The sequence below is a fragment of the Vicugna pacos genome, chromosome 17, assembly GCF_048564905.1.
Source record: "Vicugna pacos chromosome 17, VicPac4, whole genome shotgun sequence".
Lineage (NCBI taxonomy): Eukaryota > Metazoa > Chordata > Mammalia > Artiodactyla > Camelidae > Vicugna > Vicugna pacos.
This window is the reverse complement of record NC_133003.1, coordinates 20,190,449-20,205,720: the sequence shown is the minus strand read 5'-3', so window position 1 is coordinate 20,205,720 and position 15,272 is coordinate 20,190,449. Positions and strand designations below refer to the sequence as shown.

Sequence of the window (15,272 nt, the reverse complement as noted above, 5' to 3'; positions counted from 1 at the left end):
TTTCTTTAATCATGTTGGCATCTACATGCATTCGAAAAATAACTGTACATACACCTAAAACATATCAATTATCTGGACCACAGATTGGTGCACACGCAGATTTGAGGGCCCCTTGCAATAACTCTTCAAAATCCCTGTAGCATGGGAACCCCTGCATCATAGGTTCTCAGAGGTCCCTCCTGGTTAGTAGAGTCTGAGACCATGACTAAGCAAAAGAAACTAGAAGTCCTAAGCACCTCATGTCTACTTAAGCTTTGATTTGCCTTAATACACACACACACACACACACACACACCCTTCCCATTTTCTTTCTTGAAAAGACTGGGAAATTTTCCATTCCCGGCTCTGCCCTGGTGGTATCTTTGGATCAACAGGGAGAATGTAGCATGACACCACAAATTCTGTTCCCCATCACAGGCAGCTGGTGCTCAAGATTCAACCAGTTGCTTATTCAAGAAGGAAAAGCAGCAGGGCAAAATCTGAGTTGGGAGTAATCTGAGACAGGTGTTCCCAAAGAAAGCAAAAGAGATACCTAGAATAGATTCCACTTTGATGGAAAACATTTTGATACTACTGCTTTAAGGAGCCCACAATGAACATAAATTAAACAATAAGTGAACGGTTAAGTGCTCTGCCTGTGCAGACAGAATACCTTTGGGATCAGGGGATTTAAGACTAAGCTTTTAGGCAGTCACAAGAGATGCTGAAAGTGCATGATAAGTAATAATTCATAATTTTACTAAGGCATATATTTGAATCATTAAGGCCATGAATCTGGTGTGTAAGAAAGAGTCTATAAGAGTAAGTAGGGATGGATTAATCTCAAAAATTCCTTTAGGGTAGAAACTCAACAATTCCAAGTTCTTTAAGAGAGATAGCACATTATCGTAGATAAGAACAGGTACCTGGGAATTAAAGTACCTGGGTTCAAATCTAGGTTCTGCCATTTACAAGCTGTGTAACTCTGGACTAGTAACTTAACTTCTCTGTGCCTAAATATATGAATTTGAAAAAAATGAGGTAAACAGTACCTCCCTCGTGGGGTTATTGTGTGGATTAAATTAGCATTTAACATAAGGCATTTAAAACAGTGCATGGCACATATTAAGTGCTATATATTAAGTGCTTATTAAATAAATAAGTAAAATGTCCTTACATTCAGAACTTTGTAGAAGTTATTTTTAAGGCACTTATAGAAGGGGTCAGCAAACTGGCCTATGAGACAAAATCTGACTTGCTCCTTCTTGTTTTTGTGCGGCCCATGAGCTAAGTGTAGTTTTTACATCTTTAAATGGTTGAAAAATATCAAGATTAATATTTCATGACATGTGAAAACTATATAAAGTCCAAATTTCAGTGTCCATAGACAAAGTTTTATTGGAACACAGACATGCTCATACAATGGCAAAGCTGAGTAGCTGTGGTAGTGACCAATGGCCTGCAAAGCCAAAAATATTTACTGTCTGCTTCTTTATAGAAAAAGATAACTGACTTTCACTCCAGAGTCACAGAGAACAAATATTATGAAAAAGGATGTGAACACATTCTCTAGAAAGGAGACGATGCTGATCACTTATTCAAGACCCTCCATTCTCTGCCCACATCACATCTGATTTGCTGCTGGTATTCACAGACTCCCTTGCTGAACTAGTGTGAACTGCCAGCACTCTGTGGACTCCAACCCTGAGATAAACAGTGTCTTATACAAAACGCTTGCTCCTTTTAAAAAGGAAGTGAGCTAAGCCTGAAATAGAGGCATTCACACTGGAGCCATTAATGGCCTATATGGGCCTGCCACCACCAACTGCTTTTTTTTTTTTTTTTTACAACTTCACTTTCTTAACCATAGTTACACAATTATTCTTTCTCCAATGCCCCATGGAGTTTCAACGCTAATTAGCCTCAGGGAATAATGCAGCCTTGTCCATCAGAAATGTAGGAGGTGGACTGCATGGAGATGACTGGAAGCATCTGCCTTCCAACTTCAGGTACCAACCAATCCTCCACGTTATTCAGCTTCCACCCAGTACAAAGCCAGCTCAGCCCAGCTCTCTATCCGCAACCAAAATCTTATCCACATGTTAGACCAGTAAGACTATGCCATGTTGGAGATGTGAAGCCTCTAGTCTTGCACTTTTCTGTTTTTACCTACTCTGGTGGGCTTCAAACTCTCTGAGGTAGTAAGGGTCTTGTATATCCCCTAAGTAGTTCAGTAAATATTTATTGAAATGAAAATACCAACTCTACCATTAATAGCAGCCCAGAAAATCAATAATTCCCTGGGAAAATAAATTAACCCCATAGAAATGGTGGCAGTTTCATTAAAGGTTATAGTCAAAATGGACTGCAGGTTCTCTCAGTTAAATTTAGAAAAGGATATGGAAGACTGAGCAGGTGGCATTGTGATTTTCCACTCATTTTTTCCAAAATTTTCTTACGTATATAAATAGGTATAATAAATCTGCAAATAACCACAACATTTGAGGGCTATTACAACAACAATCTATTATTATTTACTAAACTAGCTATAATGTGGTTTCTATGTATCTTTATAATTAAATATAGCTATTAACTATATATTAATAATGTTTTACTAGTATATTAACTATGAATCATCTATAACATGATGATGATGATCTAGGAATGACTTTAGGCTACTTGAAGGTCAACAGAAAACACTTGTGGCTTCAATACATGCCACTAAAAAACCTCCCAAAACATGACTAGCTAGTTTAGCTCCATCCAGCATGCCTTCCCTCCTGGGAATGCCTCCTATCTTCATTCCCACCACACTGTAAAACATACGACCTAGGCCCTACCAATTAGACCCTTCCTCAGGATTCTTCAAATGAGAAAGAAGGAAGAGGGACAATCCCTCCAGGCAGCAAGGAGCCATCAGGTGCTCCATCACCTTCTGTATGTGATGAACCCAGTCTGCAGGGTGGGGAGGATGCTGACCACAGAGGGAGAGTCTTGGCAGTATTTTAGTCCCCCAGGACCATCATCACCCCTGTCTTTTCTCCTGTTTGACTACATAAGCCAATAAATGACTGCTCTAGACTACTGAGGCTAGTTTTGCCATTAAGAGCCTACATTCTGAACACTGTGGTCTGCAGAAAGCCCTGGGGGAATGCAGGAAAGGGGGATCCCTCCTTCCTGGCCTTAATAGATGAGCTCTAACTAAAGGAGGTTTCAGCTGTGTCTGGGCCCTGGTGATGCTTCAAGGCCCCCAGTCTGCTCCCTAGTTAAGTCTTAAAGGATCTCATGTGTAAAAATACCACTGTGACGGCATCTGCTACAGGCATCAAAGGCATAAAGCAAACAATGTTTCATTGACTGGGAACACTGCAGGGGATACGGAAGTGGTCAACAGATATCTGCTGCACGGATGACTCATTTTTTTAATTTCTAGCAGTTTATTTTCTGGGAAAAGTTACCATAACTTTGGATAGAGGATAACCAAACCCAGTATCTGATTCTCCATCATAACTGGGGTCTGTGACGTGTCTGAGGTCAGACAGACAAGAACTAGGGCCATTTAGTGTCCTCTTCTGTAAGTGTGAACAATAGATTCTCAAGAAAGTTACTCCTTCCTCACAACTCCACTTTCCCCTTCCCCCACCATAATGATACCCTGAGAATTTTAATAGCCCCATAGCTAATAAGGAAATTGATTTTGTAATTTTAAAACTCCCAAAAAGGAGATCTCCAGGCTCAGGTTATTTCATTAGAGAATTCCACCAAACATTTAAAAAAGAATTAACACCAATTTTAAACAATCTCTTCTAGAAAATAAGAGGGGGCAACTCAAATTCATTTTATGAAGCTAGTACAGTACAAAAAAAGAGATAATTACAGACCAATATCCCTCACGAATATAGATGCAGAAATCCTACCCAAAAACTCACAAAAAATGCCAAACCCCGTCCAGAACTAACCTAGAATATGTGAGTTCAGTAAGGTCAGTACATAAGGTCACAGGATACAATATCAACATAGAAAATCAACTGTATTTCTACATACTATCAAATAACGTGTAAACCAAAATTTATAATTATATAATCGCTTAAAAAATTAAGTATTTTAGTATAAATCTAACAAGCTGATTTACAGGACTTATCTGCTACAAAATGTTGATAAAAGACATTAAAGGTCTAGATAAATGGAGAGACATACTGCGTCCAAGGATTACAAGACTCAACACAATAAAGACGTCAATTCTCCCCTAAATTGGTGTACAAATTTGATGCAATTCCTGGAATCAAAATTCCAGCAAGACTATTTTTATAGATATGGACAAGATTATCCTAAATTTTATATGGAAAGGCAAAGGAACTAAAATGGCTAAAACAATTTTGAACAAGAATTCAGTGCAAATGGCCAAGAAGCACATGAAAAGATGTTTAACATCGTTAGTCATCAGGGAAATGCAAATCAAAATCACAATGAGATACCACTTCACACTCATGAAGATAGCTATTATCAAAAAAACAAAAACAAACAACAAACAAAAAACCCAACCCAGAAAACAATAGGCATTGGTGAAGATGTGGAGATACTGGATCCCTTGTGCATTGCTGGTGAGATGCAAAATGATGTAACCATTATGGAAAAGAGTTTGGTGGTTTCTCAAAAAGTTAAACATAGAATAACAGTATGACACAGCAATTCCACTCCTAGGTAAATATCCCAAAGTAGTGAAAGCAGTCTCAGAGAGGTATTTGTACTTCACTCATATTCATAGCACCATTATTCACAGTAGCCAAAAGGTGGAAATAACACAAGTGCTCATCAATAGCTAAATGGATAAAATGTAGTATAGAATATTATATACATAAAGCAGAATATTATTCAGCTTTAAAAAGAACAAAATCAAGAGAAATATTAGCCACAGACTGGATGAAAGCATTTGAAAAACACATGTCTGATAAAGAACTGTTACTCAAAATATACAAAAACCTCTTAAAACCCAACAGTAAGAAAACAAACGGCTGAATTTAAAAATGGGCAAAAGATTTTAACAGATATCTCACCAAAGAAGATATATAGATGGTAAATAAGCATATTAAAAGATGCTCCACACCATGTCATCAGGGAAATGTAAATTAAAACAACAAAGAGAGAATACACATCTACCAAAATGGCCAAAATCCAGAACACTGACAACACCAAATGCTAGCAAGGATGCGGAGCAACAGAAACTCTCATTCATTGCTGGTGGGAATGTAAAGTGGTACAGCCACTTTGGAAGACAGTTTGGTACCTTCTGACACAACATACGTTTCTTACTGTATGATCCAGCAATCACGCTCCCTGTGTTTTTCCCAAAGGAGTGAAAATGTATGTCCACATAAAAATCTGCACATGAACATTTACAGCAACTTTAGTCATAACTGCCAAAACCTGGAATCAATCAAGATGTCTTTCAGTAGGTGAGTGGATAAATAAACTGTGGTACGTCCAGTCAATAGAGCATTTTTCAGCACTAAAAAGAAATGAGCTATCAGGCCATGAAAAGACATGGAGTTTGCACAGCAAAGGAAACCAGAAGTAAAACAAGAAGAAAACCTACAGAATGGGAGAAAATTTTTGCAAGTGAAACCGACAAAGGCTTGATCTCCAGAATATATAAGCAGCTCATACGACTCAATAAGAAAAAAATAAACAACCCAATCCAAAAATGGGCAGAAGACCTAAACAAGCAATTCTCCAAGGAAGACATACAAATGATCAAAAAGCACATGAAAAAATGCTCAATATCACTAATTATCAGAGAAATGCAAATCAAAACTACAATGAGGTATCACCTCACACCAGTCAGAATGGCCGTCATTCAAAAATCCACAAATGACAAATGCTGGAGAGGCTGTGGAGAAAGGGGAACCCTCCTACACTGCTGGTGGGAATGCAGTTTGGTGCAGCCACTATGGAAAACAGTGTGGAGATTCCTCAAAAGACTAGGAATAGACTTACCATATGACCCAGGAATCCCACTCCTGGGCTTGTATCCAGAAGGAAATCTACTTCAGGATGACACCTGCACTCCAATGTTCACAGCAGCACTATTTACAATAGTCAAAACATGGAAACAGCCTAAATGTCCATCAACAGGTGACTGGATAAAGATGTGGTATATTTATACAATGGAATACTATTCAGCCATAAAAACCGACAACATAATGCCATTTGCAGCAACATGGATGATCCTGGAGAATGTCATTCTAAGTGAAGTAAGCCAGAAAGAGAAAGAAAAATACCATATGAGATCGCTCATATGTGGAATCTAAAAAACAAAAACAAAAACAAACAAACAAAAACAAAGCGTAAATACAGAACAGAAATAGACTCACAGACAGAGAATACAGACTTGTGGTTACCAGGGGGGTGGAGGGTGGGAAGGGATAGATTGGGATTTCAAAATTGTAGAATAGATAAACAAGATTACACTGTATAGCACAGGGAAATATACACAAAATGTTATGATAACTCACAGAGAAAAAAATGTGACAATGAGTGTGTATATGTCCATAAATGACTGAAAAATTGTGCTGAACACTGGAATTTGACACATTGTAAAATGATTATAAATCAATAAAAAGGTTAAAATAAATAAATAAATAAATAAAATGAACTTTGGACCCCCCCCCCGCCCAAAAAAGAAAAGAAAAGACTTGGAGGAATCCTAAACGCATATTTAAGTGAAAGAAGCCAATCTGAAAAGGCTACATGCTGGATGATTCCAACTATATGACATTCTGGAAAAGGCAAAACTATGGCAATATAGTACAAGGATCAGTGGTTGCCAGGGGTTGGGGAGGATGATCAGGTGGAGCACAAATGACTTTTAGGGCAGTGGAACTACTCTATATGAATATTATAAAGGTGGATACGTGTCATACACACATCTCAAATATCATAGAACATACAACATCAAGAATGAACTCTAATGTAAATTAGGGATGTTGGGTGATAATGATGTGCTGGTGTAGGTTTATTGATTACAACAAATGTACCCTCTGGTGCAGGATATGATAGAGGCGCGGGCTGTGTGTGCTGTGGAAATAGGGAGTGTATAGGAAGTCTCTGTCTTATGTCCAATTTTCCTGTGAACCTAAAGCTGCTCTAAAAAAATAAAGACTATTTTTTTAAAAAAAAGGTGAAATCTGAATACATACCGTAACATGGATGAACCCTGAAAACATTATACTAAGTGAAATAAACTAGACACAAAAGGATAGTATTTTATGACTCCACTTAGATGAAGGGTCTAGAATAGGGCAAATCATAGGGACAAAAAATAAAATAAAGACTACCGGGGCTGGGGGACGGGGCAATTGCAAATTACTGCTTAATGTTTATAAGATTCTGCTTTGGGTCATAAAGTTTTGTAAACAGCAGTTATGGTTACACAACATTGTAACTGCATTTAATGCCAGTGAGTTGCACACTAAAAACTGGTTAAAATCGGGGAAAAAGTAAAATAAATGAAAGAATAAAGCAGGAGGAATATAACCTTACTGATTTCACGATTTATTATACATAAAGCTAGAATAAGCAAAACTGTGTTGTACTAGTTCAGGGATAAGGACACTGACCAATGAAACAGAACAAAGAACCCAGAAGTAGCTCCACACAGGTATAGCCAAATGATTTTTGACAAAGATACAAAAGCATTTGTACCCCAAATGGAGGAAAGAGAGTCTTTTCAGCAAACAGGGCTGGAGCAATTAGACATCCTTAGGCAAAAAAAAAAAAAAAAAAAAAAGAACTTCAACATACATCTCAGATTGCACAAAAATTAATTCAAAATGGGTCATAGATTCTTGAATGTAAAACTTTAAAATATAGAACTTTTAGAAAGAAACACAGGAGAAAATCTACAGGACCTAGGGGGTGGTGAAAAATTCTTAGGCATGAGACCAAAAATACAATCTATAAGGAAAAAAACTGATAAATCAGACTGAATCAATTAAAAACATTTGCCGTGTGAAAGACTCTGTTAAGACAATTAAAAGACAACCTAAAGCCTGGGGAAATATTTGCAAACTTGCAATATAAATAAATAGATTAAATTTACAAATTAAAGGTACAGTGTTTCTTGGCCTCAACTTTATCTGCTTGTAAAATGGGGGACACTTATACTACCCTTAAGAAAGACTTTTTCAAAACTGAATGATACAAAAGAAATGAAAGATCTTATTAAAGACAGACTCAGCAGGACCTCATTTAAGGGTGCAGGTCTTGGCTCTCCTGTCCTTCCTCTGCAGGAATCCAAGGAACGGGGATCAGCAGAGTATGTTTTCTGGATGGTGTGAACGGGCCTCCCCAGATCTGAATAAGCAGAAGAATCCCAGTTTCATAAAAACGGTAGACTACGCTAGTGTAGAAATCTTCCCACTACATACATACATACACTGATGAAACAAAAACAAGAGTATTATTTTTTTGCAAAATATGCTGAAAAATTTGTATTATTATTTGTAAATACTACTTTTTAATAATAGGACTTAATACTATTTAATAATATATTTTTGACATATTTGTCAAATATGAGTCCTTGACAAAGGACTCATATCTATATATATAAAGAACTCTAAAAACTCAGTAGTAAAAAAAAACCAAAAACAATCCATGAGAAAATGGTCAAAAGACAGAAAGAGACATTTCATCAAAAAGGATAGACAGATGACAAACACATGAAAAGATATTTAACAGCATTATCAATTAGGGAAATGCAAATTTAGGTCATGAGATAGCACGACGCATTTCACAAATGGCTACAATAAAAAACAGTGATAATACCAAAAGTTGATGAGGATGCAGAAGAACTGGATAACTGGATAACTCATTACGTTAAGTAGGATGTGTGTGTGTGTGCGTGTGCGCGCGCGTGTGTGTGTACAGAGATTCAGGTAAGATTTCTAGATTGCAGTCTAGAGTCTGGACTGGGAAAATCAGACAGGGTTCTATGTCAAAATTTTGAAGAATTATTTCTTCTTAGGGAAACCTCAGCTTTTGCTTGTAAGATCTTCAACTGATTGGATGAGGCCCATCACATTATGGAGGGTAATCTGCTTTTCTTTAAGTCTACTCATTTAGATGTTAGTCACATCTAAAAAATATCTTCACAGCAACATCCAGACTGGTATTTGATCAAACAAGTGGGCATCACAGCCTAGTCAAATTGACATACAAAATTAACCACTGCACTCATATGTGCTGGCAGGAATGTAAAATGGTATAGCTTCTCTGGAAAATAGTTTGGTGATTTCTTCAAAAACTGAAAATGAATTTACCATGTGGCATGCCAATCATATGCTTGGGCATTTATCCCAGAGGAATGAAAATCTGCGTTCATGCAAAATCCTGCAAATGAATGTTCACAGGAGCTTTATTCATAATAAGCAGAAACTGGAAAGAATCTAAATGTTCTTCAGTGGGTGAGTGGTTACACAAAATGTGGTACATCCATACCATGGAATACTACTCAGAAATAAAAAGGATAAAACTGTATACACAACAACTCAGATGGCCCTCAAACACATTCTGCTGAGTGAAAAAAGCCAATCTCAAAGGACACATACCCTACGATTCCATTTATGTAACATTCTTGTTAGGAGATGGAGAAAAAATTAGTGGTTGCCAGAGATTAGGGGTGGTGGGTGGGAGGGGGATGGGTGCAGTGTGACTATAAAGGGGTGGCACCACGGAGATCTTTGTGGTTGTAGAATAGCTCTACATTGTGAGTCGTTGTGTATGGAGAGGCTACTGATAACCCTGACAAGAGCAAATGGTGTGGCTTGATATGGCTAACTTACCTGTCTTACTAAAACATAAGTTCCACCAAAGGAGCAATCTTTTTTTTAATTAAAACAAATTTTTTTTGGTGGGGGAGTTAATTAGGTTTATTTATTTATTATTTTTGGTAGAAGTACTGCTGGGGATTAAACCCAGGACCTCGTGCATGCCAGGAATGCACTCTACCGCTGAGCTATACCCTCCCCACTCCAAGGGAGTACTCTTTCATATTTTCTAGAATAGTCTAGAAATTAACATTCAGTATTTGTTGAATGAATGAATGAAGCTTCTGAAGGAATCATCCCGATTTATAATTGAGTCTGGTCATGGCAGTCCCAATTCTGTTGGGCTCCCTACCACGTACAAGTCAGATCCGAATTCTAAACTGGCCCCCACCTAGCCTAAGCTGCTGGCAATTCCCTCCTACATCATCCTATTCCCTCTACTTGGATCCTTCTCCTGTATTTTTCTGCCCCATGAATTACTCCTCATCCTTGAAGATCCAGCTCAAATGCTCCCTCCTCCAAGGGGCTTCCCTGACTTCCAGGCAGTCAGCTCTCCCCTTCCTGTGCACCTGGTACAAGCTGCCAGCAGATATTATAGCATCCTATTTGTCCCTAATGAATGTCTCCTCATCCAGGCGGAATATCCTTCCCACGGAAAGGGAAGCTTGTATCCTAGCAGTTAACACAGTACCTTATTCTCAAGCCTTCTTAATGAATCCTAAAATGATTTCATCATAAAGGTAGCTCTTAGTCCTTCATTTGAGATACAAACAAATAACAAAACTTCTGATAAATTTCACCTCTTATTTTTAACCTAGTTCAGGACTGGTGGAGCTGGTGGGAGAAAGGCACTGGCTTTCGACTGAAGAAAGCATAAGGAGCGTCACTCTCTAGCCTTATCCAAAAATTCGTTAGCTGAAGTCAAAGCCTCAAACAAAAGATGATAAGGCTTAGGGCCAACTGGCTGAGGGTTTGACTTACACACTCACAGTGCAGTCCCAACCTTAGAAGAATAAACAGGCCACACCACAGTTGCCCAGTTTAGGTGCATTTCTAACAAGCTGTCATGTAATGAAATGGGGGTAGGGAGTGTGTCCTTTCATCTTGAATGCTGGATAGCTTGCCCACCAGCCCAGGACACAGGCAAAGGGATGCTCATCCACCTCACCATCGGAAGACATGACTAGTTCTCACAAACTCAGCGGGTGGGAAACAGACGGCAAGTACAATAAACATACAGAACTGGTTCAGTCTGGGGTTTTGATGGCATTTGAAAGCACACTGTGTGAAACCCACTATGATGGAGCTTGGGTCTCTCTGCTTTAGGGGGCCCCGCTGGGTAAGTGATTCAGGAAGGGAGAGAGGGAGGAAGTGGCTGACCAGCTAGCACTAAAAAAAGACCTGGGCTATGGTCCCATGAAAAGAGCTGGCTAAACATTCAGGCCTGTCCCCATCTCTTCCAAACCCTCCCCCACCACACCCATATCCAGCAAGGTAGAATGGGAGGAAAGAGGGAGACAGGGAGACAGAAACCACTGAACACCTACTTATACCAACCACATGTGATTTACAAATGTTTCTTACTAATCCAGACTCCTGACCATGAGTGTTCAAGGAGTTCAGTCCGCATTTAACCCATCTCCCCAGTCGCACCTTCCACCTTGTACCTTCATGTCAAGAAACATCCTGCATGTGTACTTTCATGTCTGGGCCCTTGAATAGGCTCTCCGCAGCCTGGAGTGCCTCTTCTCACCATGTCTGTCTGCCAAAGTCCTATTCATCCTGCAAGGTACCAATCAGACACCATCTTCTCCATGAAACCATCAAACCCTCTGAGATGCCAATAACTGCTATCCCTTTGGTGCTTCCTCAGGCCTCTGGTGATACCTGTGCAGTTATATCACACTCTGCCTTGTCTCATAGTTAGCTGATGTGTATCTATCTCCCCTACCAATCTTTAAATGCCAAAGATATGGGCTGACTCCTACTCATGGTAGGGTGCCTCATGCATCAAGCAAAGCACCACACACAGCGGAATGCACTTCAATAATATGTTGACTGAAGGAGCATCTCAAATGCCAGGGGCCCCTGCAGATAACTCAGCACTTGAAACATGCCAAGAACTGTGCTGGATAATGGGTGCTTCACATGCTTCTGAAGCTCAACATCTAGATGGGGAGGAAAATTCTCAAACACATCTACTCACTGCTCAGTGTGCCAAGGGGAGTGAGTGCAAAGTGTTAAGACAATGCTTCTCAAACTTTCGTGTGCACAGGATGTAAGATTCACCAGATTTTAGTTTAGCAGGTCTGAGGTGGGGTTTGAGATTCTGCACTTCTTACAGGCTCTCAGGCAATGCAGATGCTACAGGTACAATGAGGACACTCTGAATAACGAGGGGCTGAAGTAAAGTGGAAGAGGGAGGGATTACTGCACCTGGAGGGACATGAGAAGAGTGTCTTGAGAGAGCTGGGATTTCACACAGCCACTCTCCACTGACACGGCAGGGCAAAAGAAAGAAAATGGCTCGGGTCTCTGCCCAACAGAAGCATACAGCCTGGCAGGGAGGCAGGCGTGCAAACTTGTGACCGCAAGACAATGCTGAACAGACACAAATGCAAAGTGCTTTACGAGAACAGAAGGAGTGTTTGGACGATTCTCTTCCCTTCAGAAGAGAAAAATACAAAAGGAGCCTTGAAGCGTGGGTAGGACTCTGCTGGCAGAGGGGAGCAGATACTCCAAGCCAAAGGAATACTGGAGCAAAGGACCAGAAGTTGGAGAGCATAGATCTTAAGAAGAGTCAGCAGGTGGAAAACGTGGGCATCTAGGAGAGAAAGGAAGAGAGGGGCCAAGTCTGGAGGAACTAGAGTATCAAGAACACCGCTGGAGATCCTAGAAAAGTCACCCAGGAGTGGCAGTCAACACCAACAGAACATCCTTAAGCTTCTCCCTCTTGTATCTCACAGACGGCAGTGACGGATTTCTGTGAGCAGCTTAGAATAATCAGAGATTCAGTTAAATCAGCAGTCCTTCCATTAATCCTACCGAAAACCAGCCACCACCTGCTGCTCCTGCACTCCCACTACCCCACAGCCCTGCCCAGATGTCTCACTGACTTAAAGTGATAGCCTATGACATGTGGAAAAAAGACAAACTTTACCCAATGTGGGCAGGAGCGCCTTTAAAAACCACCAAGAGCTGAGCAGCTCTGTTCTACTTCCTGCTTGCCTGACAAGTTTCTGACCTCTGATTTTCTCTGTGGTGTGGAACAGACATTCCTCCCAGAACAAGCCAGAATTGGTCTCTCTTGCTCTGGTTGTTAGCATCATCTCTCCTGAATGGGACAAGAAGGGCAAAGTCCCGTGAAATCCTGTGCTTGCTTCATGAACTATGGAAAATGCATCGTACCTCTCTTAGGTACAACTCTAAGACCCACTCTGCTCTGCCCTGCCCTGATTCTTCGTTCACAAATAAATACTGCCTAGCTTCATTCATTCATCCAGTCACTCACTCATTCAACAAGTTATTTCCTGAGCCATACTGTCTTGTGCAAGGAACTATGTTGGGCCTGGGGGCTGCCTCTCCAACATCGTGTCCTTCCACTTTCTTCCTGGGTCACTCTATTCTTACCACACCAGCTGCTTGCTGTTTCCCCAAAGTGCCAACTGTGCTCCTGCTTCACCTATGCTCATCACTCCCTCCACCGAGAATACTCTTCCCTCAGTTACGCTCAGGGATCCCTCCTTCACTTCATCAGATCTCTACTCAGAGGGCCTGGCTCTGGTCCCTCTAACAAAAACAGCACAGCATGAGTCCCTGGACATGTTATATCTACTTATTTATTATCTGCTACCGCCTAGAAGGTCAGCTAACACTCACACAGACTTTGCCAACTCTGCTCACTGCTGTGGCCCCAGCACTTAGGACAGTGCTGGGCTCATGGGGGGCACCGACATATCTGCTGATAACCTGTCAAATGGGAATGAAAGGGAAGCCACGCAGAGCAGCAGAATGACGTGATTAGAGCTGAGCCTGAGGAAAAACAATCTGTTGGCTGCACCAGCATCTTCCCCTAAAGGGTCTGGAAGAATTCTCAGCATACTGCCAGAGGTAAAGAAAGCCCGGGTTAGGTGAAAGGTGGAGAGGGTCTGGATTAGGACAGTGGATTACTAAGCACCTGTTATGCAGACATCTCAGTATAGGATTCAGTCACAGCTCCCACTCTCTGGAGTTATAATACTGTATATAATTATGTGGCAATTACTGCGATAAATGCCACAACATATGCGTAAAAGAGAGAGGATGAATCAAAGCCAACCTCAGAGTTTCAATCCTATGTGACTGGGTGGATGGTGTGCGATCCTTACACGAAGGGAACAAAAGAAAAGATAGTTTAGAAGAGAAAAAGGCTTCATTTTCACACTTAATGAGTATGAGGATCAACAGGACAAATGGAAATGCAAGTTGAGTGTTTAGGGACAAAACAAGGGGTTGAAATATAGATTTGAAAGTCATTTGTAATCTGCAGACTACGCCAACAAACCTTTAGTTGGAAGACAGGTTAGCACAATGTGTTTCACTGATCCTCAGGATAGCTCTGTCAAGGTCACGTACATTTAGATTTTTACAAATCATCCCAGGGGAAAAATAAGCTTATAACATGTGTGCATCACTTAAATGTCTATCTCTTAGAGGTTGATTCCTTTTAAGTGACCATTTGAAGTGCAGCCACAGGGCTGAGCTAATAAAATTCAGCTCTCAACAGCTGAAGCAGCTTATTGCAAAAGCTAAAGCAAGATTACTCCTTAGTATGAAATGTTTCTGATCAGTGGGTTTGGATACAGAGACAAATTCTCTTTAGTGTCTCTCCAGCCCCACTGCACTGTAAGCAATCTAATCTCACTTGCCCACCTGGTAACAAGTCTTCGTCAGCTTATCTTTTTTTTTTTTCATTGTGGTAAAATATACGTAACATAAAATTTACCATTTTAACCATTTTTAAGTGGACAGTTCAGTAGTACATTCACACTGTTGTGCAACCATCACCACTCTCCATCTCCAGAACTTCTCCACCTTCCTAAACTGAAACTACACATTAAACACTCACTCCCCACTCCCTCCTCTCCCAGTCCCTGAGCAATCTCCATTTCACTTTTTATCTTTACAAATTTGACTCCTCTAGTTACTTTATTTAAGTGGAATCATAAAATATTTGTCCTTCTGTGACTGGCTTATTTCACTTGGCATAATGTTTTAAGGTTCACCCATGTTGTAGCATGTGTCAGAATGTCCTTCTCTTTTTAGGGCTGAATAATGTTCCACTGCATGTATGCAATATTATTCCACTGTATGAATGGAACAAAACATATCACATTTTGTTTATCCATTCACCATCAATGCATCCTTGGGTTGCCTCCGTCTTTTGGTTGTTGTGAACAATGCTGTTATGAACATGCTTGTATGTTGTAT

General features: G+C 40.2%; 1 protein-coding gene across 7 annotated transcripts in view; it reads right to left on the bottom strand.

The window, feature by feature from the left end:
• Nucleotides 1-15,272, bottom strand: part of KLHL18 (kelch like family member 18) — a 49,912-nt gene that overhangs the window by 29,006 nt on the left and 5,634 nt on the right. The gene's annotated exons all lie outside the window — the stretch shown is intronic.